The sequence below is a fragment of the Lissotriton helveticus genome, chromosome 1_1 (genome assembly GCF_964261635.1).
Source record: "Lissotriton helveticus chromosome 1_1, aLisHel1.1, whole genome shotgun sequence".
Lineage (NCBI taxonomy): Eukaryota > Metazoa > Chordata > Amphibia > Caudata > Salamandridae > Lissotriton > Lissotriton helveticus.
In genome coordinates, this window is record NC_136057.1 from 26259742 (window position 1) to 26274355 (window position 14614).

Consider the following 14614-nt stretch of genomic DNA (forward strand, 5'->3'; position numbering starts at 1 on the left):
GTGGTCCACCACCCTTGGCAAACCCCTCACTCCTACGGACCATGCCCAAAACCTCGGCATCATACTCGACTCTTCCCTCTCCACGACCCAACAGGTCAACGCTGTTGCCTCCATCTGCTGCAACCCCCTCTGTATCCCCCAAAAGACCTTCAAATGGACCCCCCCCCACGAATCAAGGAAGACCGTCACCCACGCACTCATAACCAGCAGACTGGACTACGGAAACGCCCTCTACGCTGGGATCAACAAGTCACTGCTCCGCAAACTCCATACCATACAGAACACCGCAGCTAGACTTGTCCTCCTCATCCCTCGACAAACACATCACCCAGAACCTGCGTAACCTCCACTGGCTCCCTGCCGAGAAAAGAGTAACTTTAAAAATACTCGCATACGCCTACAAATGACTCCACAACACCGCACCCAATACCTCAACAAAAGAATCTCCTTCCACGTACCCAAGAGGAACCTCCTGTCCGTCGACCTTGCCGAACCCCCACGCATCTGCAGAGCAAGAACGGGTGAAAGAACCTTCTCCTACATCGCTGCCAAGACATGGAACGAGCTGCCGGTCAACATCAGGCGCGCCCCCACCCTGCAAATATTCAGGATGACCCTCAAGACCTGGCTATTCCACTGACTGGGGAACGCCACACTGACTTTTTGCCCTGTGGAGGAAGGAAGGATTTGACATCGTCGAGGGAAGGATTGACCAGCAGCTTGCGGAACCCGCTGCGCGGGTCCCGCTGCGTTGAGGCTGCACATCCGTTTCTTGGCCCCTGCTGGGTGAGAGAGTGAGAGACAGGGCTGCGAGCACTGGGTCCGGGACTCGCTTTCCCAGGAGTCCCGGCTTCCCAGAGGCCAAGTCACCTGGCCCGCTCTCCCTGACCGCCCCGCCCAGCAGAATCAGGTGAAAAGGACTCTGCCCGTTTAGGAACCCGGGAACGCCACACTGACTTTTTGCCCTGTGGAGGAAGGAAGGATTTGACATCGTCGAGGGAAGGATTGACCAGCAGCTTGCGGAACCCGCTGCGCGGGTCCCGCTGCGTTGAGGCTGCACATCCGTTTCTTGGCCCCTGCTGGGTGAGAGAGTGAGAGACAGGGCTGCGAGCACTGGGTCCGGGACTCGCTTTCCCAGGAGTCCCGGCTTCCCAGAGGCCAAGTCACCTGGCCCGCTCTCCCTGACCGACCCGCCCTAATTACTGACGCCTATAAGAATTGGACCAACACACTGCGCGGGAGCGCGCGGGAGTGCCCGGGGCTAAGCCCGGGCAAAGGGCGGGCCCTCTGTGGCCCTCAGAGGCCAGAGGAGGCCGGGCTGGGCCACTGACCCTGGTCGATTGTAGCAATCTTGCTCGCACTGTGCATCCCTAGGGCATACAGGTTATGTCCACTCGAAAAACTAGAAGTATGGCTGTTGCTAGTGCTAAAAAACTTACTGGGACACTGGATGACTTTATTACCCGCACACACGCACTAATTGACGAGGGAATCGTATTAATGGACAGGAGAGTATCACAAGATCTGGCCATGGCCAAACGCTCATCATTGGGTCTGATTGCGCTGGCCCAAACCCCTACCACCGTTTGCCGTCCAGAAACCCAGGCTCTAATACATAGCAACGGAGATATTGGGGCTATGGATGGCTCTAATAGTAACACTGACATCGTTCAGGACTTGGAGGCTTCACCTAACCTTAATATTCTAACTCTGAGTGGTACACAACCGCAAGAGTCACACACCTGTGATACCACCGATGTTAACGTTAGAAACGAGAGGGGTAAGATCGAAGGGGCTATTCCTAAACAGAAACAGAAGGGGAACAAAAAAAATACTTGTATACGAAAGAAGGGCCAGATACACCCCAACCCTAATTCCACTAACCGCGAGAAGCTCTCTGAGGTTCAAACTAGCTCAATAGAGGGGACACTCCCAAACAAGGTTGGTTTACCCCTAAATCTACCAGACGACACTTTAATTGATCCAAGCCTGGAGGAAATTTTACAGTTTAGTGTAGTCGCTGATAATCCTCCTCCATTAACGCCACCACAGGAGGAGGATGGTTTAACTATTAACAACTCTGTGATTTTCAATATGTTGAAATCACTGCTAGAACCTATAGAGGTAAGACTACGCTGTCTTGAAACTGTCCTTAAAAACATACACAAGGATATAAGTGCCCCTAGTTTCTCCTTAAATAATAGAACTGCCCAGATCTCTAATCAGCCTAAACCACTAAAACCCCAGGCGATTTCTACAAAAATATTGGAGACCAATAAAGGGTTGCCTAAGAATAATAGTAATACCACAATTCAAACTATTTCTAACAATAAGCCCCCTTCAGCAGTGGGAACTAAGAAAACTGCCTCCGGCCATACACCTTCAAAAAACAACTCAAATTTAACTCCTCAGGCTACCTCTAGGGATGGTCCATCCCAACCGACAATCCCTGAAGCACTTGATAATGTTAAATGTAAGGTCCGGAAAAATATCCATTTGCCTCCAGATGCCTGTCCCTATGTTGTTATACTTACTGGGGTCACAGAGATACCCGCAACTGAACAAGAGTCATATCAGACCCTAAAAAATAAAGTACGCCACTGGCTAGCCAATAATTATCCTCTCCCTCCAAATATTCCCTGCAATATCTTGATGATAGAGAGAGCTCCATGGGTAGGACATAATAGGAAAAATCTTCCAGGGGATTGCGTAGTGATTACCTTCGAGAATACTGAGGTCGTAGAATTTATTTTTAGCAGAAGGGCCCCGAGATACCAGGCGAACACAGTAACTGCTAGACCTCTCTCCTATTTTTATCTCCCACATAATCAAGCTGACAATCGATGGAGTTGGCTTAAGGGTTCTCACGATCGTAAACCCAGACAGGGATTCAATCCTCCCTGGATGCCACAAACCCCTGGATGGGAGGAGGAATGGGATGGGGGTTGGAACCTGGTTGGGAATAGAGGAGGCAGACCACCTCAAGGTGGCCCTTCCTTTGGTCCGCATTCTTCTCAACTATATCATTTCCCCCAACAGCGAAATGGACCTCCCAATGCTCTGTACTTCCCAATGGCGAATCGTTTTGAATGCCTCTCAAACACAGACTGGGTGGACTGACATATGCGGGGCTCTCCAAAGGGAATGGGGCATCAGTCCAGTCTAATTACCCCTCATAAGGGAGTGGCAACATCGTTTTTGATTACTGACAAACTCCCTTTTACTCCCTCTGATAGTTTGTTGGAGGCGCAGAACCGGGGCACACCATCTTTTCTCCCAGTCGCACCTCCCCAACTTTGTAAATTCCTTACCTGGAATGTGGCAGGTCTAAATGCAAAGGCGTTGGACCCCATATGGCAAGAGTTTGTAAAACAATACGACATAGTGGGTCTGCAAGAAACCTGGGACACCACAACTAATTTTGCACTAGATGGCTTTCGTAGTTTTTTTACCCCAGCAACCTCTAGTGCAAGAGGTAGGGCAAAAGGTGGCCTACTTACATTGTGTTCCTTGGAGTTGGTAGGGGCATTCAAACAATTGGAATCTGCACCTGCAAACACGCTAGTCGTGGAATGGACCTTACCTGGCTTCCAACCTCTCTTAGTGGTTAATTTTTATAATTCCAGGGAGTCTTTATTTGTAAATGAACATTTGACTTCCTTACTACAATTTTTGTCAGCCTATAGAATCGACTGCACCTCTTCCCTAGAGATGATTATTTTGGGTGATTTTAATATTCACCCCTGCGAGGGTGATTGCCTTAATGATAGTTATGGGGGCTCACCGACGGAAGCCATCCCCCATTTTGTGCATACAATTGAGGGTGAGTGTCTTGAGTCTTTCCTGGCGAGTTTAAATTTATTTGAATTTGCCCAAAGTAGGAACGATCCCAGAGCTCCAACCTTCGTGGGGAAAGACGCTAATACTATTATAGACTTCATTTTTGTTTCATCTGGGGTACTAGCCAAGGCACGCGAGTACATGGTGGTCACTGCTAGTTTCAGTGATCACAATCCTGTCCTCCTGATGCTGGACCTAGACTGTTTCCGGACCCATAATCCATCAGATGTGGCAGCCCCAAGGGACTTGATAACTAAAGACCAGGGAAGGCGCCTAAAATGGGAACAAATAGTTCCTGAACATTTCTTCCATTCACTTGCCCAAGAGTCAGAGGCGGATATGGCAGTATGTCTGGACCCAACTGCTCGAGGCCCGGATGTAGTAGTCGCATACGAGGAGATATGCGGAAGGATTGCTAAGAACTTGGAGCTAAGGTCTATCGGGCTAAGGAGTAAGAAACCCCAGAAATGGTTCAATAAAGAATGTTCCCAGAAACATAGTGCTCTGATGAAAGCTCTAAAACAAAAACCTAGGGACAGGACGTTGGTGGCTAATTTAAGGAAGGATTACAAAACTGCAGTTTTTAAACGTAAATCTGGAATCAAGGAAGAAGCTTGGGAGAGCCTTTTATCTACGGATGTACAGAGAGACAGCAAAAAGTTTTGGGCCATTGTGAACCAACCCTTCTTTTCTAATGAAGGGAAGACCGACATGGACTGTGTAATAGAAGATGATAGATGGGTAGCCCACTTCGAAAAGATCTACGAATCCACAGCACCTGGTCTAACCGATGATGTCCACAAATCCCCTAACCTGGTTATGGAATTTAGTAGTTTGGAGGTTGAAAGGGCGATTAGAGACACAAGCAAACACAAAGCCCCGGGCCCTGATGGGGTTCCTGCAGATCTCTACATCCAATACCCCCAATTCTGGTCGAAGATATTAATGAACGTTTTTAACGCAATACCCACAGCTGGTTTTCCTTCCTCTTGGTCCACCTCTATTATTGTGCCCATATTTAAGAAAGGGAACAGGGGGGACCCGGCTTGCTACAGGCCAATCTCCCTGCTGGACTCTGCCGTTAAGATCTTGGGCAGGGTCATTTTGCAGAGGCTTGAGGATTGGCTTGGAGAGAGCAGGATCCTCTCGGAGTTACAGTATGGCTTCAGAGCACACAGAGGGACCATGGACCAGTGTCTCAACCTCCACTTAATTATCAGCAAGTACACAGTGGTGAAGGGGGGACTCCTTTATTTGGGTTTTATGGACTTATCGTCCGCTTTTGATTTGGTCAATCGCTCAAAACTGTGGTCTATTTTGGGTAATATGGGTTTGGACATAACTTTGGTTAATTTTCTGCACGACCTTCATTTAAATTTATTTGCATCTGTTAGGGTGAACAGGGAGGGAAGGTGCACAGCAAAGTTTAAGTCTGGAAGAGGTGTCAGACAAGGCTGCATTCTGGCACCTCTCCTTTTCACACTGTACATCAACTCCCTAGGTAATTCTTTGAACTCAGTCACCCCAGATATTCCGCGTATGGGGGGGGTTCCCATTCCGGTCCTCCTATACGCGGACGACGCCGTCCTCTTAGCTCGGACTGGCACAGGCCTTCAAAAACTCTTAGATCACTTTGGCCTCTTCATGGAAGCTCTCGATCTTAAAATCAACTCGACCAAATCCCATGTTATGGTTTCAGGCTCACGGAAAAAACACACGAAGATCAGATCTTTTAGCTGTAATAGTTCACCAATTTCCAGGGTCCCTTTCTTTTGCTATCTGGGCGTCACCTTCGATGAGAAAGGAACATGGGGTGCACAAATGAGATTAAAACAGAATGGAGTTACTAGATCCACTACAGCCCTCCTGCACTTCTCTAAAAAACTGGGATCAAAACCTATGGAAGCTATGACCCGCATCTATAAAGCTAAATGTTTGGCAATTGCCTCTTATGGGGCTGCCATATGGGGCTATGTTTCATGCCCAGGCATTCAGATCGCAGAAAATAATTTTTTGCGAGCCTTATTATCACTACCTAAATCTTCCCCTATACACACAATTCATAACGAATTAGGCTTGGGTCACGTTACTGACCTCTTAAAAATGGCCCCAGTGATATATTGGGTTAAAACGTGGACAAACGAGGAAATCAGTTTAAATCATTGCATCCTCAAAGATTGTCTGTCTCTGGATAAAGCCAATAACATCCCGTGGCTGGCGTATGTTAGAGCGGCATGCGCGAGACTTGGGCGTCCAGAAATGTACTCTTTACCCCACAATTAAAAAAAAGAGGATGTAAAGTGGGTCAAGCTGCATTTCCAAAACCTGTTGGAGGCTGAAAGGGAAACGGTAGAATTAGGTAAACCAATGGTACGATCACTTTTTCAACTCTCCTCAACTTTAGCCATGGAACCTTACTTGAAATATGTTACTAAGCCTTACCATCGCTTTTTACTCATAAGGTTCAGGTTTAATCTAATACACCTTGTGCTTGGCTCACAATCAAAGTGGGGCTCACCAGAGAACTTACCCCCCTGTACCTGCGACTGTTTTTCCATACAGGACACCCTCCACTTAGTTATGCTTTGTGAACATTATTTGGTGGCTCGCAAAAAATTCCTGGTACCTATTCTGAAAAAATTGAACTTTGTCCAGGTACGGCCAGCATTATTACATTTACAGATGCTGAACTCGGTACAGACAACATATGGGGTAGCTTGTTTTCTGGCAGCAGCTGCCAGACAAAATAAACTAAGAATGGCTGCTATTTCTAACAACCAAATTTTGACACTTGTATAACTTTTGTTGGACACCATGTAAATTTGCTCTTACAGTCATCTATTTTTAATAATATTCGGTTTTTTGTGCTTTTTATGAAAGCGTAGTAATGTCTTTTTATATAAGTTTAATTGAATTTTAAACTTGTTTTGTATACCATGTCTTGCTTTTATGGTTTTAAATAACCGAATAAAGTTTCTTTGACTGACTGACACTGACTGGATCTTCTCCCCCGCCCCTCTCCCTCCCCCGCCAGTTCTTCGAGACCCTCACAGGTGAGTAGTGCGTTTAAAATTTCCCTGATTGATTGATTGAATGTAAGATTGACAGATGGCATTCCAGAAAGCTGACCCAAAGGCTGCCGCTTGGATAACCGTGCATACCTTGGGTTTTTCCCTCAGAGACTTCACTTTGACTTTGTGCACTCTAGTCACTTTCGTCGGCTGGGGCCGGGCTAGGTTGGAGTACTGTGGGTTTGGGCTAGGGTCAGGCGTTGTAGCTTCAGCAAGGATGTAATGTTTCATCAGAGACCAGACCACTTGGGTAAAAATGAGCAGGCAAAGGAAACCTTTCTGAGGGAAAGAAGCAACATTTGCATGGCTGTAATCAGCAGCGGGTGCCGAAGCGTGGCCCCTGGCAGTGCAGTTAGTAAGTTGTACAAACTGCTAAGGATCTTTGTTCCCAAAAAACAAAGAGATATTTCTTTTTTTTTAGTTGATTGTTGTATTATTGGTATTTCACCCATATGTCCTTATGAGGAGCTGGTCTCAAAAAAAGAACTATCATAACAGTTTCTGTTGTGAGGGAGCAGGCCATAAATGACTTGCCTTATGACTGATAGATTGGACTCTCGATGCTGAGGAACGTGCGTCAAATTAGCAGAATGTTTGGTGGTGTTACTAGTACAGTAGAGAGTGGTTCACGTCTGAAATCGGATGCATATTGGCAGTGCTGTGTATTGATCACGTCGTACAACATCAGAGGACGACACAGGTATGACCCTACAGTCTGATAGTTTATAGGTGAGGCCCTACAGAGGAGGCCTTACAGTCTGATAGTTAACAGGTGAGGCCCTACAGTCTGAGAGTTTACAGGTGTCAGGTGGGGCCCTACAGACGAGGCTCCTCAGTCTGATAGTTTACAGGTGTGGCCCTACAGTCTGATAGTTAACAGGTGGGGCCCTACAGACGAGGCTCCCCAGTCTGTTAGTTACCAGGTGTGGCCCTACGGTCTGATAGTTTACAGGAGAGGCCCTACAGTCTGAGAGTTTACAGGTGTCAGGTGGGGCCCTACAGACGAGGCTCCTCAGTCTGATAGTTTACAGGTGAGGCCCTACAGTCTGAGAGTTAACAGGTGAGGCCCTACAGTCTGCTAGTTTACAGTTGTCAGGTGGGGCCCTACAGACGAGGCTCCCCAGTCTGTTAGTTTACAGGTGTGGCCCTACAGTCTGATAGTTTACAGGAGAGGCCCTACAGTCTGAGAGTTTACAGGTGTCAGGTGGGGCCCTACAGACGAGGCTCCTCAGTCTGATAGTTTACAGGTGAGGCCCTACAGTCTGATAGTTAACAGGTGAGGCCCTATAGTCTGAGAGTTTACAGGTGTCAGGTGGGGCCCTACAGACGAGGCTCCTCAGTCTGATAGTTTACAGGTGTGGCCCTACAGTCTGATAGTTTACAGGAGAGGCCCTACAGTCTGAGAGTTTACAGGTGTCAGGTGTGGCCCTACAGACGAGGCTCCTCAGTCTGATAGTTTACAGGTGAGGCCCTACAGTCTGATAGTTAACAGGTGGGGCCCTACAGACGAGGCTCCCCAGTCTGTTAGTTACCAGGTGTGGCCCTACTGTCTGATAGTTTACAGGAGAGGCCCTACAGTCTGAGAGTTTACAGGTGTCAGGTGGGGCCCTACAGACGAGGCTCCTCAGTCTGATCGTTTACAGGTGTGGCTATACAGTCTGATAGTTTACAGGAGAGGCCCTACAGTCTGAGAGTTTACAGGTGTCAGGTGGGGCCCTACAGACGAGGCTCCTCAGTCTGATAGTTTACAGGTGAGGCCCTACAGTCTGATAGTTAACAGGTGGGACCCTACAGACGAGGCTCCCCAGTCTGTTAGTTTACAGGTGTGGCCCTACAGTCTGATAGTTTACAGGAGAGGCCCTACAGTCTGAGAGTTTACAGGTGTCAGGTGGGGCCCTACAGACGAGGCTCCTCAGTCTGATAGGTACAGGTGAGGCCCTACAGTCTGATAGTTTACAGGTGAGGCCCTACAGTCTGATAGTTTACAGGTGAGGCCCTACAGTCTGATAGTGTCAGGTGAGGCCCTACAGTCTGATAGTGTACACGCGAGGCCCTACAGTCTGATAGTTTACAGGTGAGGCCCTACAGTCTGATAGTTTACAGACGAGGCCCTACAGTCTGATAGTGTCAGGTGAGGCCCTACAGTCTGCTAGTTTACAGGTGAGGCCCTACAGTCTGATAGTGTCAGGTGAGGCCCTACAGTCTGATAGTGTCAGGTGAGGCCCTACAGTCTGATAGTGTACAGGCGAGGCCCTACAGTCTGATAGTTTACAGGTGAGGCCCTACAGTCTGCTAGTTTACAGGTGAGGCCCTACAGTCTGATAGTGTCAGGTGAGGCCCTACAGTCTGATCGTGTCAGGTGAGGCACTACAGTCTGATAGTGTACAGACGAGGCCCTACAGTCTGATAGTGTACAGGCGAGGCCCTACAGTCTGATAGTTTACAGGTGAGGCCCTACAGTCTGATAGTTTACAGGCGAGGCCCTACAGTCTGATAGTTTACAGGTGAGGCCCTACAGTCTGCTAGTTTACAGGTGAGGCCCTACAGTCTGATAGTGTCAGGTGAGGCCCTACAGTCTGATAGTGTACAGGCAAGGCCCTACAGTCTGATAGTTTACAGGTGAGGCCCTACAGTCTGCTATTTTACAGGTGAGGCCCTACAGTCTGATAGTGTCAGGTGGGGCCCTACAGAGGAGGCTCCTCAGTCTGATAGTTTACAGGTGAGGCCCTACAGTCTGATCGTTTACAGGTGAGGCCCTAAAGTCTGCTAGTTTACAGGTGAGGCCCTACAGTCTGATAGTGTCAGGTGAGGCCCTACAGTCTGATAGTGTCAGGTGAGGCCCTACAGTCTGATAGTGTACAGGCGAGGCCCTACAGTCTGATAGTTTACAGGTGAGGCCCTACAGTCTGATAGTTTACAGGCGAGGCCCTACAGTCTGATAGTTTACAGGTGAGGCCCTACAGTCTGCTAGTTTACAGGTGAGGCCCTACGGTCTGATAGTGTCAGGTGAGGCCCTACAGTCTGATAGTGTACAGGCAAGGCCCTACAGTCTGATAGTTTACAGGTGAGGCCCTACAGTCTGCTATTTTACAGGTGAGGCCCTACAGTCTGATAGTGTCAGGTGAGGCCCTACAGTCTGATAGTGTCAGGTGAGGCCCTGCAGTCTGATAGTGTCAGGTGAGGCCCTACAGTCTGATAGTGTACAGGTGAGGCCCTACAGTCTGATAGTGTCAGGTGAGGCCCTACAGTCTGATAGTGTCAGGTGAGGCCCTACAGTCTGCTAGTTTACAGGTGAGGCCCTACAGTCCGATAGTGTCAGGTGAGGCCCTACAGTCTGATAGTGTCAGGTGAGGCCCTACAGTCTGATAGTGTACAGGCGAGGCCCTACAGTCTGATAGTTTACAGGTGAGGCCCTACAGTCTGCTAGTTTACAGGTGAGGCCCTGCAGTCTGATAGTGTCAGGTGAGGCCCTACAGTCTGATAGTGTCAGGTGAGGCCCTACAGTCTGATAGTGTCAGGTGAGGCCCTACAGTCTGATAGTGTCAGGTGAGGCCCTACAGTCTGATAGTGTCAGGTGAGGCCCTACAGTCTGATAGTGTACAGGTGAGGCCCCACAGTCTGATAGTGTCAGGTGAGGTCTTACAGACTAAGCTCCCCAGTCTGATAGTGTACAGGTGAGGCCCTACAGTCTGATAGTGTACAGGTGAGGCCCTGCAGTCTGATAGTTTACAGGTGAGGCCCTACAGTCTGATAGTGTCAGGTGAGGCCCTACAGTCTGATAGTGTCAGGTGAGGCCCTACAGTCTGATAGTGTCAGGTGAGGCCCCACAGTCTGATAGTGTCAGGTGAGGCCTTACAGACGAAGCTCCCCAGTCTGATAGTGTACAGGTGAGGCCCTACAGTCTGATAGTGTGCAGGTGAGGCCCTACAGTCTGATAGTGTACAGGCGAGGCCCTACAGTCTGATAGTTTACAGACGAGGCCCTACAGTCTGATAGTTTACAGGTGAGGCCCTACAGTCTGATAGTTTACAGGTGAGGCCCTACAGTCTGCTAGTTTACAGGTGAGGCCCTACAGTCTGCTAGTTTACAGACAAGGCCCTACAGTCTGATAGTTTACAGACGAGGCCCTACAGTCTGATAGTGTCAGGTGAGGCCCTACAGTCTGCTAGTTTACAGGTGAGGCCCTACAGTCTGCTAGTTTACAGGTGAGGCCCTACAGTCTGATAGTTTACAGACGAGGCCCTACAGTCTGATAGTGTCAGGTGAGGCCCTACAGTCTGATAGTGTCAGGTGAGGCCCTACAGTCTGATAGTTTACAGGTGAGGCCCTACAGTCTGAAGTGTACAGGTGAGGCCCCACAGTCTAATAGTGTCAGGTGAGGCCCTACTGTCTGATAGTGTCAGGTGAGTTCCTACAGTCTGATAGTTTACAGGTGAGGCCCTACAGTCTGCTAGTTTACAGGCGAGGCCCTACAGTCTGATAGTTTACAGGTGAGGCCCTACAGTCTGCTAGTTTACAGGTGAGGCCCTACAGTCTGATAGTTTACAGACGAGGCCCTACAGTCTGATAGTGTCAGGTGAGGCCCTACAGTCTGATAGTGTCAGGTGAGGCCCTACAGTCTGATAGTTTACAGGTGAGGCCCTACAGTCTGATAGTTTACAGGTGAGGCCCTACAGTCTGCTAGTTTACAGGTGAGGCCCTACAGTCTGATAGTTTACAGACGATGCCGTACAGTCTGATAGTGTCAGGTGAGGCCCTACAGTCTGATAGTTTACAGGTGAGGCCCTACAGTCTGCTAGTTTACAGGTGAGGCCCTACAGTCTGATAGTTTACAGACGAGGCCCTACAGTCTGATAGTGTCAGGTGAGGCCCTACAGTCTGATAGTGTCAGGTGAGGCCCTACACTCTGATAGTTTACAGGTGAGGCCCTACAGTCTGCTAGTTTACAGGTGAGGCCCTCAGTCTGCTAGTTTACAGGTGAGGCCCTACAGTCTGATAGTGTACAGGCGAGGCCCTACAGTCTGATAGTTTACAGGTGAGGCCCTACAGTCTGATAGTTTACAGGTGAGGCCCTACAGTCTGCTAGTTTACAGGTGAGGCCCTACAGTCTGATAGTTTACAGACGAGGCCCTACAGTCTGATAGTGTCAGGTGAGGCCCTACAGTCTGCTAGTTTACAGGTGATGCCCTACAGTCTGCTAGTTTACAGGTGAGGCCCTACAGTCTGATAGTGTCAGGTGAGGCCCTACAGTCTGATAGTGTCAGGTGAGGCCCTACACTCTGATAGTTTACAGGTGAGGCCCTACAGTCTGCTAGTTTACAGGTGAGGCCCTACAGTCTGATAGTGTACAGGTGAGGCCCTACAGTCTGATAGTTAACAGGTGGGACCCTACAGACGAGGCTCCCCAGTCTGTTAGTTTACAGGTGTGGCCCTACAGTCTGATAGTTTACAGGAGAGGCCCTACAGTCTGAGAGTTTACAGGTGTCAGGTGGGGCCCTACAGACGAGGCTCCTCAGTCTGATAGGTACAGGTGAGGCCCTACAGTCTGATAGTTTACAGGTGAGGCCCTACAGTCTGCTAGTTTACAGGTGAGGCCCTACAGTCTGATAGTGTCAGGTGAGGCCCTACAGTCTGATAGTGTACACGCGAGGCCCTACAGTCTGATAGTTTACAGGTGAGGCCCTACAGTCTGATAGTTTACAGACGAGGCCCTACAGTCTGATAGTGTCAGGTGAGGCCCTACAGTCTGCTAGTTTACAGGTGAGGCCCTACAGTCTGATAGTGTCAGGTGAGGCCCTACAGTCTGATAGTGTCAGGTGAGGCCCTACAGTCTGATAGTGTACAGGCGAGGCCCTACAGTCTGATAGTTTACAGGTGAGGCCCTACAGTCTGCTAGTTTACAGGTGAGGCCCTACAGTCTGATAGTGTCAGGTGAGGCCCTACAGTCTGATCGTGTCAGGTGAGGCACTACAGTCTGATAGTGTACAGACGAGGCCCTACAGTCTGATAGTGTACAGGCGAGGCCCTACAGTCTGATAGTTTACAGGTGAGGCCCTACAGTCTGATAGTTTACAGGCGAGGCCCTACAGTCTGATAGTTTACAGGTGAGGCCCTACAGTCTGCTAGTTTACAGGTGAGGCCCTACAGTCTGATAGTGTCAGGTGAGGCCCTACAGTCTGATAGTGTACAGGCAAGGCCCTACAGTCTGATAGTTTACAGGTGAGGCCCTACAGTCTGCTATTTTACAGGTGAGGCCCTACAGTCTGATAGTGTCAGGTGGGGCCCTACAGAGGAGGCTCCTCAGTCTGATAGTTTACAGGTGAGGCCCTACAGTCTGATCGTTTACAGGTGAGGCCCTAAAGTCTGCTAGTTTACAGGTGAGGCCCTACAGTCTGATAGTGTCAGGTGAGGCCCTACAGTCTGATAGTGTCAGGTGAGGCCCTACAGTCTGATAGTGTACAGGCGAGGCCCTACAGTCTGATAGTTTACAGGTGAGGCCCTACAGTCTGATAGTTTACAGGCGAGGCCCTACAGTCTGATAGTTTACAGGTGAGGCCCTACAGTCTGCTAGTTTACAGGTGAGGCCCTACGGTCTGATAGTGTCAGGTGAGGCCCTACAGTCTGATAGTGTACAGGCAAGGCCCTACAGTCTGATAGTTTACAGGTGAGGCCCTACAGTCTGCTATTTTACAGGTGAGGCCCTACAGTCTGATAGTGTCAGGTGAGGCCCTACAGTCTGATAGTGTCAGGTGAGGCCCTGCAGTCTGATAGTGTCAGGTGAGGCCCTACAGTCTGATAGTGTACAGGTGAGGCCCTACAGTCTGATAGTGTCAGGTGAGGCCCTACAGTCTGATAGTGTCAGGTGAGGCCCTACAGTCTGCTAGTTTACAGGTGAGGCCCTACAGTCCGATAGTGTCAGGTGAGGCCCTACAGTCTGATAGTGTCAGGTGAGGCCCTACAGTCTGATAGTGTACAGGCGAGGCCCTACAGTCTGATAGTTTACAGGTGAGGCCCTACAGTCTGCTAGTTTACAGGTGAGGCCCTGCAGTCTGATAGTGTCAGGTGAGGCCCTACAGTCTGATAGTGTCAGGTGAGGCCCTACAGTCTGATAGTGTCAGGTGAGGCCCTACAGTCTGATAGTGTCAGGTGAGGCCCTACAGTCTGATAGTGTCAGGTGAGGCCCTACAGTCTGATAGTGTACAGGTGAGGCCCCACAGTCTGATAGTGTCAGGTGAGGTCTTACAGACTAAGCTCCCCAGTCTGATAGTGTACAGGTGAGGCCCTACAGTCTGATAGTGTACAGGTGAGGCCCTGCAGTCTGATAGTTTACAGGTGAGGCCCTACAGTCTGATAGTGTCAGGTGAGGCCCTACAGTCTGATAGTGTCAGGTGAGGCCCTACAGTCTGATAGTGTCAGGTGAGGCCCCACAGTCTGATAGTGTCAGGTGAGGCCTTACAGACGAAGCTCCCCAGTCTGATAGTGTACAGGTGAGGCCCTACAGTCTGATAGTGTGCAGGTGAGGCCCTACAGTCTGATAGTGTACAGGCGAGGCCCTACAGTCTGATAGTTTACAGACGAGGCCCTACAGTCTGATAGTTTACAGGTGAGGCCCTACAGTCTGATAGTTTACAGGTGAGGCCCTACAGTCTGCTAGTTTACAGGTGAGGCCCTACAGTCTGCTAGTTTACAGACAAGGCCCTACA